Source organism: Vollenhovia emeryi, unplaced genomic scaffold (genome assembly GCF_000949405.1).
Source record: "Vollenhovia emeryi isolate VEMERY1.0 unplaced genomic scaffold, V.emery_V1.0 DF939154.1, whole genome shotgun sequence".
In the NCBI taxonomy this organism is placed as follows: Eukaryota; Metazoa; Arthropoda; class Insecta; order Hymenoptera; family Formicidae; genus Vollenhovia; species Vollenhovia emeryi.
Window position 1 is genome coordinate 466,721 of NW_011967212.1, and position 18,909 is coordinate 485,629.

Below are 18,909 nucleotides of genomic sequence, written 5' to 3' on the forward strand. Positions count from 1 at the left end.
GAAATTCTGGTAAATCCTATAGGAATTCTGGTAATTACTAAAAGAATTCTCTGATTCGTCCATATTCAACTAGAAATTTTTTTCAGTGTACAGATGGACATAGTTTCAGGAATCTCGTTATCTCATATTATGAGCCTATCTTAAGGCCTGCGTCCACGATGTTAGAACTTGGTCCGAGTTCTAGTTCCGAAAAATGTGTAGCCAATCAACAAACTTTTATGGCTGCAAATTGACTGGCTACATATTTCTCGAAACTAGAACTTGGATCAAGTTCTAGCATCGTGCACACAGGTCTTTACAATAGAGGACTCTCCTCTAGATATCAGATGGATTTCAGATATTCTTGTTATACCCGAGGGTGCGAATCTGTGCGACGAAATCTCTCGGTTATATTAGATTTCTGCACATTATGACTTAAATTAATATTGCTACAAAACATTGGTACGCCTGAAAGATTCAAATTACGACGACGTTGGCAATTGTAATTGATGTTAATAACGGTTATTACGAACAGGGAAATATGAGATAAACGTAATTGCGCGGTTTTTGCCTGAGAAAGTCCCCGCTTCACGCTTGATTTCTTCGAGTAGTATTTTTCCTCGGTAATGGAGTTTCTATTGTCTTTTGTGTAAAGTACGAAATATAGACGGCCGCGTATTTTCTACGAGGTTTCGAACGGTGAAACGGCCGCCGAGCCGCATGTTTTCCGCGACTGTCTTTTATTTCTGCGCGACGCGTAAATTATTATCGAATTACTTTCCGCTCCTCGGGAGACAGAGAAAGAGAGGCAGGGGGAAACATCAATCCGTGCTTTCTACGCGCATTAATGCGTGCTAATGTCGGTGATTAGGAACTCGCGTCTGCCCGTCGCGGTCATAAATCAACGTTACAAATCCATGGTTGAGGAACGACTGCCGCGTTGAATGCGTGCACATCCGCGTCACCGCGTATTATCTATCATTCGCCCGCATTTGTTGCGTTAATTGTCGTTTTGGAATAGTACGGTTATCGTTCTGAGGCAGGACGGGATGCACACTTGCGCGAGTGCGCGTCGATTCTCGCGCTGAACATCGATAACAAATAAAAGCCACTCTCTGCGACTCAACGATCGAGTTCGTGACAAATTTACATAAATCTAAGTTGACCAACTACAACTAGTTAGTTAATAGATGAATAAATAACTTATCGAAGTTAACGAATGGATAAATAGCCCATGGCAATTTTCTAGCTTTTGCTCAAATAAACACGGAAAGATTAACACCGTCCACGCTCGTTCCAATTTCTGTTATTATTGCATGTGTGCATTTTTAATTACATTCTGTAATTATATTTTATCTTATTATTACTATTTCCTTTGAATTTTTTATTTATTATTCTAATCTTCGAAGGGACTTTCGGAGCAACTCTCGAGTATGAACGCCTGAAATTCCGTCGCGGTGATAGAATCGTCTGCATTTATCTCTACGGAATGTCAATCCCGATCGGTGCCGGACGGCAGTGGGTACGGTTGAGGGACACTGCGTGAATGGCAGAAGAAGATGTATTCTCCCGACTTGGAGGCGCGTCTCTAAGCGCGCGAGGAGCGCGTTTTCCAGAGCGAGTTACCAGTTTAATCTTCTATATAAAAGGCGTGTGTGTGCGCCGCTTTTAACCGCACACTCTCGGTCGCCAGCCGCGAGCACCGGCGGACGAGCAGGTCGTAGAGCAGGTAGCCAGGTGCACGATACGACGCAGGATAGGAGGGAAGAGACCACGAGGAGTTGCTCGGTATGGGAGGGACGAGGGTGAAAGGGAGAAGGAGGAGGAGGAGCGGGAGCGCGCGTGAAACGAAGTCGTGGACACAAACTTCCCATCGGGATTCACAGGAACGTGAATCTCACGGCGTGGCAATCGGACCTCGTCAACGTACGGTCATCTGTGCCGATTAGGCGGATCTTAACGATCTCCGAACCCTCGGACATTTTTCTCGCCTCTATTTACGACCGTGGGTGAACCGTGTAAGAATGCCGGGAATTCGACCGTTTGAATGCAACGGAAACCGTAGCTGGGTTCCTGGTTTTCTCCAAAGTCACGATCGATCGCGCTCGTCTTGTGTCCACCCGGACTCGCATCCGAGGATGAAGCCGAACTTTCTCCGATTTACGACAGAATAACACCTCTCCGCTTTGCCGCCGCCGGTCGTAAATTCTCGCATTTAATTTTAATTCGCAAATCTCCTTAGCATTTAACTTCGATTCGTAAATCTTTCGTGGATTTACAAACATGTTTTTTTTTTAGAGAGAGAGAGAGGCGTATTTTGTGAGTTATTTATTTATTTTTAATCGCGGCGTATCGCTTCTACAGAAGTCTGTGGTAATACATACATGCAGTCTGAAACTCAGTAATTTGTACAGATGAGAAAAATGATGATAAAAATGCAGGTCCAGGCATTAATGAATAAGACTACATTTGCGAGAAATTGTTTTTGACGAATTGCCCTTCTATTTCGATGCTACTCTTTCTCTCAAAAAGGATTTCTGGCAACAAAACAAAACATATTCTTGACCTATTTAAACTTGTCACCTCATGCAGTAAAAAATAAAACAATATTAAGATTAAATCAATAATTCCTAGTGTTTACCTCTCTCGTATTAAATAAGATTGACTTACTACCCTAGTAGCACATAGCATTGGCTAAACTTCGGTCGACATTTACTCAATATTGGTTATATTGGTAGTGCATTGATCAATATTACCCAATGTAGAGCCAATGTAAAGCCAATAGTGGCCAATATTAGATAATAATAATATAATACTGGATTTATATCCAATACTATACATTATTATTGCGCAACAATTTACTAATTTGTTAACTGACTTGGTCATAAACTCATATTTATGTAAATTTGCTATGAATTAATCGTTAAGTCGCAGAGTGCGGCTTTCATTTGTTATCGATGTTCCTAATGTTGTATAGAAGCTAAGAGATTTAGCAATGTAACGTGAATATTGATAGAATATAAAACCAATTGTTGAGCAGAAATTGACTAAATAAAAGAGAGCGTTCACCTTACAATATTGGATCAATGTTGGGGATTTACGTTGCTTTCCAAGATTGCGACAATCTATTGTACTAGGGTATATTGGACTAAGGATAACACATACGTATATAAATTTAGACTTGTATATTCTTGCGTTTGGAATAAATCTTCTCTCGATTCGTCATAACGCGCTCACTAACATCATTATATTCTAGATTTATGAATTTTCTCTTTAGGCTTAAAATATTCCTTCTCCGATAATAAATACGACTGTCGCCATATCGATCCTATTTCACGATAGATCGAAGTGCAACGGCACCGAAACATTTTCCGTAGGTGCAGGTGATCGAGAGCACTTAAAGTCGATCGGCGCGTTCGATTTGACGATCTATCTACATCGCGATGATCGCGATGCTCTCTTTACCGTTCCGCGGCAATTTGCCGTTTCTTATGAACGCAGCGGTGTTCTCGTGGGAAGGAGAGAAGGATCGTACGCACGCACGTATGATGCGCAGTTTCGATTATTCCCGGAGCGGCTCGCGAGAGCACTCGCGCCGATGGACCACGCCGCGCGTATCTCATAATTGCAAAGTTGCAACGCTTCGAAACGAAGATGGAAACGTTGCACCGCGCGCCGACCTAACGATCCGATGCCCGCGAGCGTGCCTGTAATTAGCGTCTCGATTAGTCGGCTATGTGTACCGGTATCGGCGCCTCGCGACGAGAGAAAGAGAGAGGGGAGGGGGGGGAGATCTTGCGTCGAGAAGTTGAAAAATAAATCAAACTCGTTCTGAATGCTAGGCGAGTCAGGCGTTTATGGTAACGATTCCAAACGGGTCTTTAACTGCTTTATCGGAAAACATTGGGGCAGAGCTGGGCTCTTCACTTTGAATCACGTTTGAAGACCAATGACGGTTCTCATTGGAAAAGTTCCGAGAAATTGACGAGGGAGTTTTGAAAATGTAATTAAATAAGTTTGAGAAATTTGGAATCGCGAGAGGGACCGGAGTTCGTTAGATTACAATCGTCCCTCGTCAGGATTGACTTCGAGGCTCTCTTGTAGGAAGGAATTTTATTCCGTCACCCTCTTCCGTGTTTTCCAATCTTCAACAATCTCATCGTCCTGACATCCGTGATTAAGGTATTTGACGAGCGGTAAACTGTCTTTCCTGTCACTGTGTAAACGAGATCCTACAAACGAGATTTCGCAAACACACATACACATATTGATCTGTTCGTTAGATGCTCTTTAGACGGTGAGATGCAGCCTGTTCCGTCATATCGCGTTGGTCGTCGCGCGATATTTACCGTCCAGCACGTGGACGAGGATTCCTTCGTATTCAGCAAACATCACGGTCTTAAAAAAAAAGAGCGTCCGACAGAAAAATGTATAATTAAAATAAACTCCTCATAAGTAGCCGCAAATCGCGGGCGGAAGTGATTCGCTAGATTTTCCCCCTCGATATTCCTCGGAGTACACGTACGAGCGACAAATGTCTCCATTATGAGACGTCTCGCGAGAAGAAACCCTCATTAAAGAAGCTTCGGCGCGGAATAAGTCATCGTCGGGGCTGCTTATGGCCGCGTGGCGCATAAACAACTATGCAGAGCGACCGTGCTCGCCGTCTATCATTGCGATCTCGTTGCCGAGCGTTTTATTCCGCGACGGCACAATGGTACCGAGATACATCCGCGTGCCTCCTCGCAGGGTGGGAATAATGGCATTGTTCCTCGCAGCTGAGAAGTGTAATAGCTTGGCGCATAACGCTATGCAGATACCCATCCCACATAATCGACGTATTTGACACCCACGTTCGCGATCGGGTGAAAAAGAACCGGAAGGGAACGCGTGGATGGAGAACGATGCCCAGAGACTCCGCGGAATTTACGGCACGCTGCCGCGACAATGATCGTCGTTTGTAAATCAGCTTCGCCGCCCGTTAGCTTATACGATCTTTTTCTTCCAGGAACCGACGCAGGAGTCGGCTTTCTCAAAATTCATGGATTCTTGTAGAGTTCGTGACATTTCTCTTCAATTTATTTACAATATCAATATTTAAACTTATACTTGTGATTAACTACACGCTGGCGTGCTTATGTGGATCTTGAATTTAAACTGTTGAGGAGTTGCTAAGGAACTGCCGCTGCAGTTTAAGAAACCTCTTTCAGACTTCAGAGTGAACCTTGTCACTTTTCTGGAAAATACCAGTTGGCAGATGACTCACGTATTCCTAAGGTGGACTTTGACCACGTCTATCTCATTTATGTATATCTTAATAGCCAAGTTTATTGCTAGTTGACTCGTGAGTTTCAGCCAAGAGACTTTGTTCAGTTTCCCAGTAGTTCTAAATAATTTAAATATTCTGAAGAGAGGTACGCGGGGGCGATTTTGTCACATCTTTAATTACCACGTCATCGAATATTCGCGACAGGGTATTTTCACAGAAGACTCCGTCGTCAAATATTCGTGATGTGGTGCCAATGAAAAATAGCAATATTATAAAAAACATCCATCATATTGATGGATTAGTGAGACCGTACCATTCACTGGTAACTCGAAATACGAAAACAAAAACTACATTCGTGGCCCCGTGGAAAATCCGTTTCCCTATGCTTACATATACTTCTGTAAGTTTGCCTAGATATACCCTGAACGAGAAGAGGTTATATTGAATATAAAATATATTGAATATACAATGTGCGCGCACATCACTGTGTTGCGATCGCGAGAGATGCGTCGACACGAGAATCGTTTCAAGAACGTGACGTAATGTTTCGACGAGAAAAAAGAAATCGGGACGTTACGCGCACGAAGCGCGGCCAAATGTTCCCATCGTCGCTTCGGTTCTCTTCATCATGCTCGTAATTAACTCTTAACCGGTCGGTCGAAGTCTTGTGCAAATCCCACCCGTGTAATTAGTTACCGAATTGATAACCGCTTGCCAAAACGGACCGGATTATCGTTGACACGAACGCGCTCCCGCAATGCATATTTCTCTCACAACGAGAGCTAGACCTTCGGAAAGTGCGTGGCTGTCCATTCCCTGTTTAAAATAATAGATAGAATATGATCAGATTACACGCAATTTCAATGTAAATAAATAAGAATCTTATTGATTTATTAAGTCAGCCTTTCCACTTTTTATTGTACTGCATAAAACATTGACAATGCGCAGATATCACTTCGATACAAAGAGGAAATCCTGTTTAAAATAATGGATAGAATATGATCAGATTAGATTACACGCAATTTCAATGTAAATAATGTAATCTGATTCTATCTAATATTTTAAACAGGGTTTCCTCGGTTCACTTTGTGTCGAAGTGATATCTGTTCATTGCTAATGTTTTACTGACTTATAGTCTACTATTTTCAATGTCTTCATAATTACACGCAACGTTTCCTCGATTGCAAAATTATTTGACCGCAGTTTAGAGTCAATCTTATATCGTAAATACACTTGTAATCGCATCAGTTGCGTTGCTACTTTCTCCCGAAGAATTGAAACTCAATTTCTTTAGAGCGAACAACAGTATGTTTCATGCGTGTCGACCTCTCGTTAAAGGTAGCAGCGCAAACCTCTTGCGCAAACCTCACGACCTGACCGTGAGACCGACTGGCACCTCGAAGAAAGGAGGGGAGGGGGAGGAAGATTAAGAACGGCGGGCCGGAGATAATTAAAAGTCGGCTCGTAAACGCGGTAGGTGCAGCGGTTTTTGCGAAACCGCCGTCATTAAATTTTGCCGAACTTTCGGGCACACGCACGCGGCGATGCGTAACGCGAGACACACCGCCGTCTCGGGTGCACCTCCCTCGCTTAATTACTTATCCGGCGCGGGGACTTTCGCAGATGCCTCTTCCTTTTCGTAATGAGCGACGACGATTAATTATATCGACGTAAGTTTAGCGAAGACCGACGCTCTCCCTTCACTCCGCTAATTAGTGAAGCGACAAGAAGACCCGCGATCGCCGTGCGACACACGGCCGTCCTGTGGCGTCGCTCAAACTTAAATTCGACTTAATTAAGTCGATCTCCTCGAGGAAGCCGGGGAGATCCGATTATCGCGCGGCATCCCGTCTCACGTTTCTTTCCTGACACATTACTCCCGTGCATGCGAGCGTACTCGTATGCGTCGCATGCGTGCCATGCGTATACGCGGTCTGCCTGACCGTGCAAATGGGAGTTAATGTGCGCAAACCAATCCTGTCTATAATTATTTTTTACTATTACGTGTCGTAATGTGAAAAATTATTACACGGAAAAGAAGTGCTGTTGAATTTAAAAAAAATTAAGCTGCTTGAATTCAACGTTGATGTCACCGGCCGCCGCGAGCGTAAACAATTCATTCAATTGTATTGACTATGGATTTTTATTTTAAGCATCGAACTAAACATTCAGAATAAGTGCGTCCCGGCAAGACACTGCTACCGTAGCGCTACAGCTGTTTTGCTACAATTGTAGCGGCGCCATACTTACATTAGAGTACACAACCTCAAATTGTATTTTAATTGTAAGAGTCGAGTTTACCAATTAATTGAAACGAATAGAATGGAAAATATTGAAGATTGGCTCATGAATGACATATTGCTCCTAGCAATCTTTGAGCAATTATGAAAAATGGCGACCGCTACGGTTGTAGCGGAAAGTTTTGCCGAAACGCACCCGTGTAGCGCTACCGTAGCGCTACCGTAGCGCTATAATAGCAGTGTTTTGCCGGAACGCACTCATTATTAAGACAACTATTTGATGTGTTTTATTCATTAATACTGATGTTGTTTCGGCCATTTTATTTCAATTACACTGATATTTTTGATATATCATTTGTTTTTCCATGTATGAATTTTTCAAACGACCTGTGGCATCGGGAGGAGAAATATCGTAAAGAGGAATGGGCAAAAGCCCATACGATACTCAGCTAGATTTTCTCTTTCGAGCCGAACTCAATTGAGTTCGCCAACTCGAACCGACTTAGAACTCGATTCCGTACTAGAATCAAATCTCGAACTAAAAGTCAGCGTATTTTAGCTTCATTTCAGCACGTTCAGCTTTTTGCTTCTTTAACGAAACTTTAGACTGAAGTTCCAGAAGTATTTCGCTATCTGGAAGCAGCAAAGAAATCTTAACGTCGCGTTGAAATGTGATTATTCAGGGAAACTGTATCGGAACCAATACTGATTCTAATTTTGCATTATTTCGGATATTCTCGATTTGTGTGATAAACTAAATCAAGGATAACTAAATCAGGTTTTGAACATTTTTAAATATTATAATATAAAAAATACAAAAGTTAAAAAACTAGAAGGGCACAATGTCAGCTAAATCTATGCATCTATTATTTATGCAGAGGAAATTTTATAAATTCAAACGCTCTAATTTCACTCATTTTTATTCAAAGTTAACTTTCCAGGTTCCAGTCGTGAATAGTGAATTGGATCCATTTCCTTATGCACGGACTAATCAATTTCTTCATGCATATGTTTATGCACTACTCTAATTCATCTGGAGACATCCTTACCGAAAGAAAGAAGAAAAGTTTAAGTTAATAAGATTCGAACGGTTCGAAAATTTGAACTGGTCTCGACCTCGAAATTAAACAGTCGCTTCGAGTTCGCATGTCGAATAATTCGCTCATCTCTAATCGTGTACAAAAATTGAGCGCGACAAGCCGAAAAAGAGTCTTTAAAGGCTAAAAATATAAATCTCCGTTCAGCTTATGTAACTCTGATTAAACGTTGGGATTTTGCTTCTCAAGTAGTTCGGCTTTTTCGAGCCGCGGCATTTTCCAAAATGCCAATCACAAATTCGCGTTATTACTTATCGTTCCATAGCAACTGCCTTTTTCTGTCGTACGAAAGAGAGAACGGCACAAAGAGAAGCGCTCGTGCTCGACAATGCATATCATTTGCAGCTCGCGGACATATTTAAAGTCGACTCGATCGAAGATACTCAATACAATTGAGCGAGCAGTGAGGCGCAAGAGATATTTGCGTGGGGGGGTTCAGTTACCATCCCGGGGCTAAGGTTCCGTTCGAGAAAAGCGGAAGTATCCCGAGGTTCTCACACGGCGAAACGGTCAAGCGACGATTGCGTTCCCTCTCGCATTCCCAGGAGTGCATCGCGTTGAGGGAAGATTCGAGATTACGTTATTGCGGCCGTGTCAGACGTGACGGAAACGCAGCGAGGTATAAATTCGCGGCTTGGCGCGGACGCTTCCACCGCGACGATGGAGATACAGCCATCGAAACGTCCCCCGTATAATTATCGCCCATCGTGCTAACGTAATTATCAGTTAACGCACCGGGGAAGGAGGCAGGGGGGCGGGAAGGACCGAGCCGATACAGGGGGACGAGACGTTTGCCGGGGAAGGATCAGGGTGGAGAACGTTCCGCGCGGAAATCTAATGAAACGGTGGAAGTAATGGCCGACCTAGGCCTCGGGAACGATTCAATTTTCCCGCGCGTCCGATTTCCGGCAGCGCGTAAAGCATCGCGGCGCCGCGTTCGCGCCTGCTTTTTCGCGCGAGCGGGCGATTTTAACGTGCGTGCGTTCATTACGCGGGGCAAACGAGGCGAAGCCGATACCGCGGCGATTTATGATCGATCGTCGTTGTACGAAACCTCACGCGCGCGTCTCGCGAGAGCGCGAGGGATAATTGATTTTCTCGCGGCCGGATCGTTCACGGCGGATTTGGCGCGGGGCCTCGGAGAGATGCTTATCCGCAAACGGCATGTACGGGGCGTGTTCCGTTGAACGTTTCAACATTGATATCGCGATTTAGGAAGCTGACGCAATTCTATCTCGGGGCGAAGCGTTCCGCGCGGATTAAGCGCGTCGGACGGCCGATTATCTTTGCGGATCGATAAGCACGCCGGTGAAAAAACCCGGCGTCCCGGCCGTAAGTGACCGCCTCGCCGGTAATCAATGTGGCGCAGCGTAACGCGACATTTAATAATCACGCCGATAGATCAACGACGTTATTACGCGCGCCCTTCGCGCAACCACCGTGGGCTGAGCGAACAAAATGTATTGGCTATCGATACCGTTATCGGGGCGCGCGATCGCGGCTCGCGGCGGGGACGAAAGGATAGAAACGCGCCGGGGACGAAAGGAGGAAAACGATTCTATTTCGCGTCTGATTTGTAGGCGCGCATGAATTAATGCGAATTCAGTAGTCGGCGCCGTAACGAGCTCAGTGAATCAGACAGGGGGCGGCCGCCGGGGCTCTCGATCGGCAGTGGCTACACCCAAAAAAAAGTTTCAAAGCGAACGAATTTGTTTGAATTTTGACCGTACTAGACTTTTATTTTATTTCAAAGAAATGATTTCTTTATCTTAACCAAAATTTTATTTGATGAGACTGGAATTTCTATGGAAATTATAAATTACTTGACAGACCTTGCTTAGACCTTGCGTGTTACATCTACAGTTCGGATAAGGTGTCCATCCGCTCGTATACAGGTAGAGCGGGTTAAACTGAAAAGGAAAGTTATGTACCATTTTGCAGTGGCGATCGTGGCGCAGAGGATTGTGCGCTGGTCTGGTAATCCGAAGACCTGGGTTCAAAACCAAACAAAACATTGTTGGTTTTTCGTTCGATCGCCACATAGAGAAGTGGATGTAGAGAGAGGTGTTATAAGAGGTTTGGGCACGTTCCTTCAAAAACGCCTTGTAACCCTAAGGGGAATCAATAAAATGTATCTACATGTACCATTTTGCAAAATCCTCAATAGTTTTCGAGTGATAAATAAAAACGTCTGGGCGAATGAACGCACGAGAAGCAGTAGGCCGGACTCGGCAAGCACGTTAAATGTCTTATTTGTTTAGTCTCGTAGCAACGGCGAGGGACGAGCGGTGAGCATCATCTGAAGCTGCGTGACAACTATTTTCCGGTGCGTGGCTCCGCCTTCCGCTATCGGACGCCCACCGTTGCTACGAGACTAAACAAATAAGACATTTAACGTGCTTGCCGAGTCCGGCCTACAGCTTCTCGTGTGTTCATTCGCCCAGACGTTTTTATTTATCACTCGAAAACTATTGAGGATTTTGCAAAATGGTACATAACTTTCCTTTTCAGTTTAACCCGCTCTACCTGTATACGAGCGGGTGGACACCTTATCCGTAACACCCTGTATATTCCTTTTGCAAGATATCTCGAGACCATGGAGAAATGAAAATTTATCCTGAAAATTATGTAATCGCGGGACAATACATTTCGGAGAATTTTACGAGAGTTTTTTGGAATATTACCATACATTTTACTAGTACACCCAGAAATAAAGTCTCTTTGAAATAAAACAAATTTTCTTTGAATCTGGACCTTACTAGACTCTTATTTAATTTCAAAGAAATAATTTTTTTACCTTAACCAAACTTTTATTTTATTAAGACTGGGATTTCTCTAAGAGAATTCATATCTATTTTTTCAAATCTTGCAAATATATGTGTAGTAAAAGTGAATAAAAATTAGTAGATTCCAAGGACTATGATTTCAACGTATCTCGTTTGTTTATTCCAACTAAATCTTTTATCTGGGTGTATCGCCGGCTGGATTCGACGAGGCTGGCGGACGGTGGGGCTCCTAATTCCGGCCGTGACTCACGAGCTCCTCGAGGATGGCGATTATTCGCGAGCGCCCGGAGCCGGAAGGCTTCATCCTCCCCCTTCCTCTCTCTTTCTCTCTCCCTTATGGCAAAATTAACTTGCCTTCGACGCTCGGGCTCGATTCGACCGAGATAAGGGCCGGTAAGCCGTGGACGGTCCGCTCGTCGACAAACCGGCGATCGTATCCGCTCGTAATGTGCATTTTCGTACACGTGTATATGTGGCTGTGTACGTACTCGCGCTAATAAATAAATCGACCGGCGTATTCGCGATTCAACCGATATCCTCGATTCGCCGTTGTGACGTGCAGCGGGGTGCGATAATGGTACCCGGTACGCTTTCAACGTGCCTTCGAATTTACCTTCTTCTTTTCTTCGTATCTCCTTTCGTCGGATCTCCGAGAGCGAGGCGAGAGGGCATTGGAGAGAGTTTCTGTTCGGTGCATATTTGCGGGAAAATTAAAAAAATTCTGTCTTTTATTTAAGAATAAGCTTTCTCAAGTGAGCTTGTCGCACGACATCTAAATTTATTGGATATCATTAAACTATCAAACTTTGCTGCACCGGAAGGAAAAATCGACAACGACGTACGTGGTACAGTGCTATTCATTAATGCTTGCACTGTGAGAGACCCATTTTGTTGAATAAAACAAAATTTCGTCGACTCGACTGAATTTCTTGTTTGGATATGAGCAAACAAATCTTTCAGTTGATACAACAAAAAAATTTAGTTGGAAAATTGGGTTATATTAATACACAAATTTGGTTGAGTAAACATGTGCAGAATCCTTTCATAATATTCGATTAAACGATTTAGTTCACGCAACAAACACAATTATTTAGGACGTGATGAGATGGACGAATTTGTTATCTCAACCATAACATTTTGTTCAAATAACAACTCATGGCAACAAAATAATTAGTTGTAACATTTAACTTCTTTTCAGCAACATATTTTTCGTTTTGTACAACCAAATTACATGCTCAGTCAACAAAATGGGTCTCTCACCATCCAGTGTGGACCTGCATTTTTATCATAATTTTTTCCATCTATACAAATCACTGAGTTTCAGGCTGTATGTATGTACTACTTCTATAGAAGTCTGTGTGTACTACAGCCTGAAACTCATCGATGCGAAGACGGGAATAAAGATTATGGAAATATGAATCCTAGAAAACGTGAGGTCCAAGCATTAATGAATAGCACTGTACATACAAGACGGACGAAAACATAAGATGCACAAGTTTTCAAGCTAATAAACTTTTGGGCTTACATTAACCATTTTTTTAAGCACTACGGTTGATTTGTTAAGCGAATATTGGATCACGATGCGTTGCCAAACGCCAAAGTATTTTTACGACAGAATCTCTATCGTGTTCTATTCTTCGGAGCAAATTGAAAGACTACTTCTCAGTTTCGGCACAAAGCTGTTCGCTTTTATAAAAAGGCCATGCCCTTAAAAGCGCGATCAGAGAGCCTCCCCCGGATGCCATTATTGCATCCATCTGCGCTCTGCCGGATGGACGCGGCCGTTGATGTTATCTTCTCTGTTCCGGAGCGTTATTATTTTACACGATGCGTTGCTCCATTTAGCTTTTCTTTCTGCATCGGAAAGTAGGTTCGGGCGAAAATACGAGTGCGACGAGTGCAACGTCACGCGCGCGCGTAGCTATGCGAATCGAAAACAAAAGTACCGATGACACTGCACATCTCGAAGTATTCGCTGACCAAGTACGCAACGCCGTACTTTCGGGTCACGCGGGCAAGGATGGTCGGCGGTGGTGAATTCGACGTGATTATCGAAGTATGTACAACGTTAACCCTTTCAGCACACGCAAGTGATGTTTCTACACGGTTTTGATACTACGGCTTGCTGCTGCGAAATTTAGACGCATTCACAGAAAAGATTTCCGGGTCCAGCGTTATTGCGCTTCGATCTACCATAAAATAGAATCGATAATCGTGTAGAGACAATCATATTTATTATTGAGAGAGAAATGTTTCAATCTTAAATGGAAAATTCTCAAATCTATAATAAAATGACGATCTGCGCGTTATAACATGTCGAGAGAAGATTCTAAAGAATATATAATACAAATTTAATTCGATTTTATCTTAAATTTATATATGTTACCCTTATCTTAATATAGTAAAATATAAGTCTATCTTATTTAATTCGAAAGAGGGGAATAGGAATATTTGATAAGTTGAATAAATAAAATTATTAAAAATAAATGTAAAAATTGCAGTATAAAAATTACTTTGCAAAGGTTCTCCTGCGCGCGCGCGTGTGTGTGTGTGTGTGTGTGTGTGTGTGTGTATGTGAGAGGGAGAAAGAGAGAGAGAGAGAGAGAGAGGTGGGATAGGGGAGAAAGAGAATTTTCAATTCGTATTATGTCACGAAAATTGGACTCGATACTCATTCGCTTTTTTTACTTGCCAAAAATCTCCCCCAAGTTACCTAAAACCAAGCACTAATGTCAGCGATTTGTAAACGTCGGACCGTGTTACATTCACGATACGTGATGGCTTTCGCGGTTTTTACCTCGCGAATTTTATGCATCGCCGATCGAAGCCTGTTGAAGCGTTTAATATCGCTGTGGGTTCCTGGTTACGAGCAGATACTATCTTTAGAATAGCGCCACGGTCATCGGAACATGCAAATATAGCGCGCTCGTGAATCTTGCGCGAAATTAATTGCGCGTGATGCAGATATGCTGCTCTGAGAGCTCATCTCGCGATGGTTACGGACGCTGGAATTGTATAACACGCGTGCTACTTTGATACTAAATCTAGCAACGAAAAAGAACTGGTTGTAAACGTTTTTTATGCAAGAATAATTTATATTATTCTTCTTTCGGATGTAAACAATTAAAATGACCGTACGTTTTGTACTGTGCGCATGTGTCATAATAATATTAAAAAATGCAATTATTTCTTTTGTAACGAGAAAAATAGTAACAAGAAAAAGAAGTTTAACATTGCGTTACTTGTTTAGCAGACGTTTTGTATAGAATATGGATATTAAATTAAATTATTATAAATATAAACATTCCGATCACATTGGCATTGATTTCTCGAAAAAAAATCTTTACACGAAAACACAGCTTCCTTTACGAGGAAAAGCGAAATAAAATTAAGCTCTCGGTAATATAAACACAAAAATAACAAAAGCTGCAATTGGACAATGAGATTAAATTCAATATATATAATATAATGTGTAACAGACATAATTTAAGATCCAGAGCATATTATTTAATATTGTATTTGAAAGCACTTGTAATATTATTGCATAAAAATAATCGCACAAAATCCACTCCAATATTTGCGACATTGCTCCAGAAAGGACAACGCACCGGAAGCGAAACCGCGGGAAATAATACGCCCGCAATCGGGGCCCCTTCGTTCCTGTCAATTATCCTGCCTTTTGTCGTTACGCGACGTTATTTAGCGCGACTGCGCCTGCGTGGCGAGGCGTTTGGCTAAACCCTTATCGTTATCGCTATCATCTTATTCCGCGAAAACGAGAAACCGTCGTTCTTTCCGAGCGACTCCTACGGCACCGGACATATCGGTTTGACAGAAACGCGCACTCCTTACGCGCGCCGAGATGACACCATTAATATGTGCAGTTGCACATTCTCGATATGTGAACTCGATCTAATCAGCATAACTAGCCTTCCACAACGTTCTTAACGAGCTTCGTAAAATTTCCACCTTGCCCCCTGTCCCTCTTTCTCTCCCCTTTCTTCGTCTTCCGTTCCTTCCCGGTCGTCCTAACTCCTTTCCAAGAGGATCACCCGGAGCGAGGAACCCGAGAGTGCGCCCAACCGATCTGGCGCTGTGAAACTTTAAACTGTCTAGGAAAATTGTGTTATCTTCTAGATACAGAATTGTACGCTTAACGCGCGCCGGACACTCGGGTAATTCCGCGAATTGAATCGACTGATAATCGTCACGCCCGAGTGCACTGGTCCGCGAGACTCGTTTTGAGAGATAAAGGTTAATCGGCGCAAGAGACTTAATTTTAGGACTGTTTTAGTGAAGAAAAGCGTGAATTAGAACTGTATCGCTCACTCAAAAAAAATATCTTACTAACGCAGCGAGATTTCTAGGTGTCGCAACAAAAATTTATCACTATATTCTTCCTATCTTTCGCTAACAGTTGAGATAGAAATTCTGTTTCTGTTATTTACATTGTTTAAATACAAAACATATGCGATCTCGCAGCATTGGCTATTCATTTATGTATCTCAGTTATTTTTTTGCACCTAGAAAGTGGTTGCTGCAAGATCACTTTTTTCAGTGGCTCATTTTTCAAGCAATTTTTTTTATCAGTAGTCGAGTTGCACAATTTACATTCATTTATACTGAGTGTTATGTAATATCCGCCTCACCTCTTATTTACGGATAGAGCGGACTAGACTGAGTAAAAAAATCCTTTACCATTTTGCAGTTGTTGCAATAGTTATCGAGTTATTAATTATTAAAAATCGCTGTTTTAGCCCGGCCTACCGCCCAATTCAAGCGCGCGGTGAGATGCGGCCGTCCCGCGATTGGCGTTGCTAGACGCGCGGCGAGATGCGGCCGTCCCGCGATTGGCATTGCTAGGCGCGCGGGAAGTTGTTTATTATACATAACCGTTGCCGTGTGTCATAAACAATTCTCCGTGTTCCTACACTGAAAAAAAATTTCTGGTTGAATATGGACGAATCAGATAATTCCTTTAGGATTTACCAGAATTCCTTTAGGATTTACCAGAATTTCTGTAGGATTACAGGAATTCTGGTAAATCCTAAAGGAATTATCTGATTCGTCCATATTCAACCAGAAATTTTTTTCAGTGTACACTGAGAGAAAAAATAGTCATTTTTGGAGCCAACCATATTTTTTATAATTCCTCCAACGTAAATTATGGTTGACCTAACAATGTGATAGTTCTCATAACCACAATATTGGTTGTCTAAACCAAAAATATGGTTGGCTCCAAAAATGACTATTTTTTTTTCTCTCAGTGTAGCAACGCCGATCGCGGGACGGCCGCGTCTTGCCGCGAGCTTAAATTGAGCATTAGGCTGGGCTAAGACAGCGATTTTTAATAATTAATGACTCGTTAACTATTACGAAAATTGCAAAATGGTACAGGATTTTTCGACTCAGTCTCGTTCGCTCTATCCAAAAATACGAGGTGAGGCGGGTATTACATAACACCCTGTATATGCGCGAAACACAGGATTTTCGTCGTTATCAATGAAATTCAACCGGGACTTTGTTAATCCTAGCAAGCCTGGACTCGAGGCAGTTTATTAGACACTTAAAAATATCGTTGCAAGTAAGAATCTTGCACATGCGAGCGAGCATCTATGTAGGTATTTCATATCTCAAAACAGTTCTATATTTTACGTTTTTCTCAAGTGCTCTTATCTCACGATAAAGCCCTTTTTATACTTGGGAGGAAAATAATACGGTATACTCGATGTTTTTTGCCTTCTTGTGACACTGCTCGGATTACGCCTTGTTAATGGGAAACGAGACACGTTATTGTGCGTGTCTCGCAAAGGCAACGGGAAGATCGAAGACGTCCATGGCAGAACGCGAGGGTACGGATCGGTGAAAGTCCGATTAAGGTGCCGATGTGAAAGCCAACGGCTAATTAATACTCTTTTAATCCGGCTTTCATTTATTTCATTTGTTTAACGATGTAATCATCGGGTGATAAATGACCAGCCGGAGAGCTACGTGCGTTGTGTCACCGACGGTAGCGTCGTTCGCGTTCGAGACGGCGGAAACTTTCGAGCGTAATTACGGGAATGTCGCGGGGGAAAAGAATTCGAAATGTCATTGCGTAACTTCACGGTTCGCTGACGAATTTTTACCTGCCGCCGGTTCCGTAAGATCCAAATATCACTGCACCTGCTGATAGCGCTTTTAACCTGATCCGCTCGCGAAAAAGTCGCAGGTCACACTGCTGGTTTTCTGCACTTACTTTCACCGCGTTCGTTTCCAGATTCGATACGGTTGCAGAAACTGCCGCGATAACTTATTATTATTAATGTTCGAACGATAGCAAAGTATTAATAGCTGGCATCGTTACATATAGTTGCGGCTATCGTGCACAATCACGTGTTGCTCGTGGTTAAAATCTTATTTAATTAGCTTAATCTCATGTTTGAAGAAATTAAAGTCAAATTAATTAAGCATAAAATTGTATAACATTAGAGTCGAAAAGAAATACGATAAGATGCGGTGAAAAGTTTAAAGTTTTCTTTCAATAAAATCTTTCTCTTTCTATAATATTTATAAAACATTTACACCTGTAGCAAATAATTGCGAAAAAATTGCACGACGTTAGATTACGAAGCTGACGTGTAATTATAATAGAATAATGTATAATTACAGAAATTTGGAAAGTAGAAATGTACAGAAATACATTTTATTCTAATAAAAAATCAATTGTAAGTCTAACAAGAAAAATGCAAATCACGGACGCATTTTATGAGATATTTTATGAATTTTAGTTTGCACATTCTCGCAGGTTGACAAGGCTCATGAACGCCCTGCGATTTATCGCGTCTGTGACTGTCAAAGTGCAAGTGATCTACGCTAAAGCGATAATGCGCCGTTTGCGGTCTATCAATTCGAGTTAGGATTCGCATCTGTCCTCGTTGACCGTAATAGATCGCATCGATTCTACTTAATCCGAATTATTATGTACGGCGTTAAGCACGCACGCTCGTAAATTCTGGGTTCAAACAATGATTGGCAACAGCAACGGCTCTCGTCGTCGGCGTTACGTGCACAATCTTGCACGGTAGCAGGTTCGGGGCGGAGAACCGCTTTGCCGAGTCGACGTTAATGCATCACCGGGCCGCGGAGGGAACACGAGTAGTAGTCGATTAGAAAACCGCTCTAACTATGTGCGTTCGCACCTTGCTCCACGCACGGATCGCCGGCGGCCGTTCTCATTAACGAGACCTCGCGTTATCGGCGCGTCGTCGAGGCTTCTAAAGAGCCTCGCGTTCAGATCCCCCAAAGCCTGACGAGAGACTATCGCGATCGCCTGCGGATTCATACGTGATCAACGTGATTGGCACCATCGCTGATGAGAGCCCTCGCGATTTTAATTGAGTGATGGATGAAGACTAGTACGCACTATTCATAGAGTCCAAGATGAACGAAGCAGCTTTTATAATGAAGCAAATCGGGAGTTTTCATTACCAGTTTAATTTCTACTTGCGGTTGCATTTAGTCGAGATTCGTGATATGGCGTATCAAAATCTGCTCTC

The 18,909-nt window shown here is 42.7% G+C and overlaps 1 protein-coding gene across 1 annotated transcript in view; it reads left to right on the top strand.

The window, feature by feature from the left end:
• Positions 1–18,909, top strand: part of LOC105565266 (protocadherin-15) — a 165,379-nt gene that overhangs the window by 16,684 nt on the left and 129,786 nt on the right. The gene's annotated exons all lie outside the window — the stretch shown is intronic.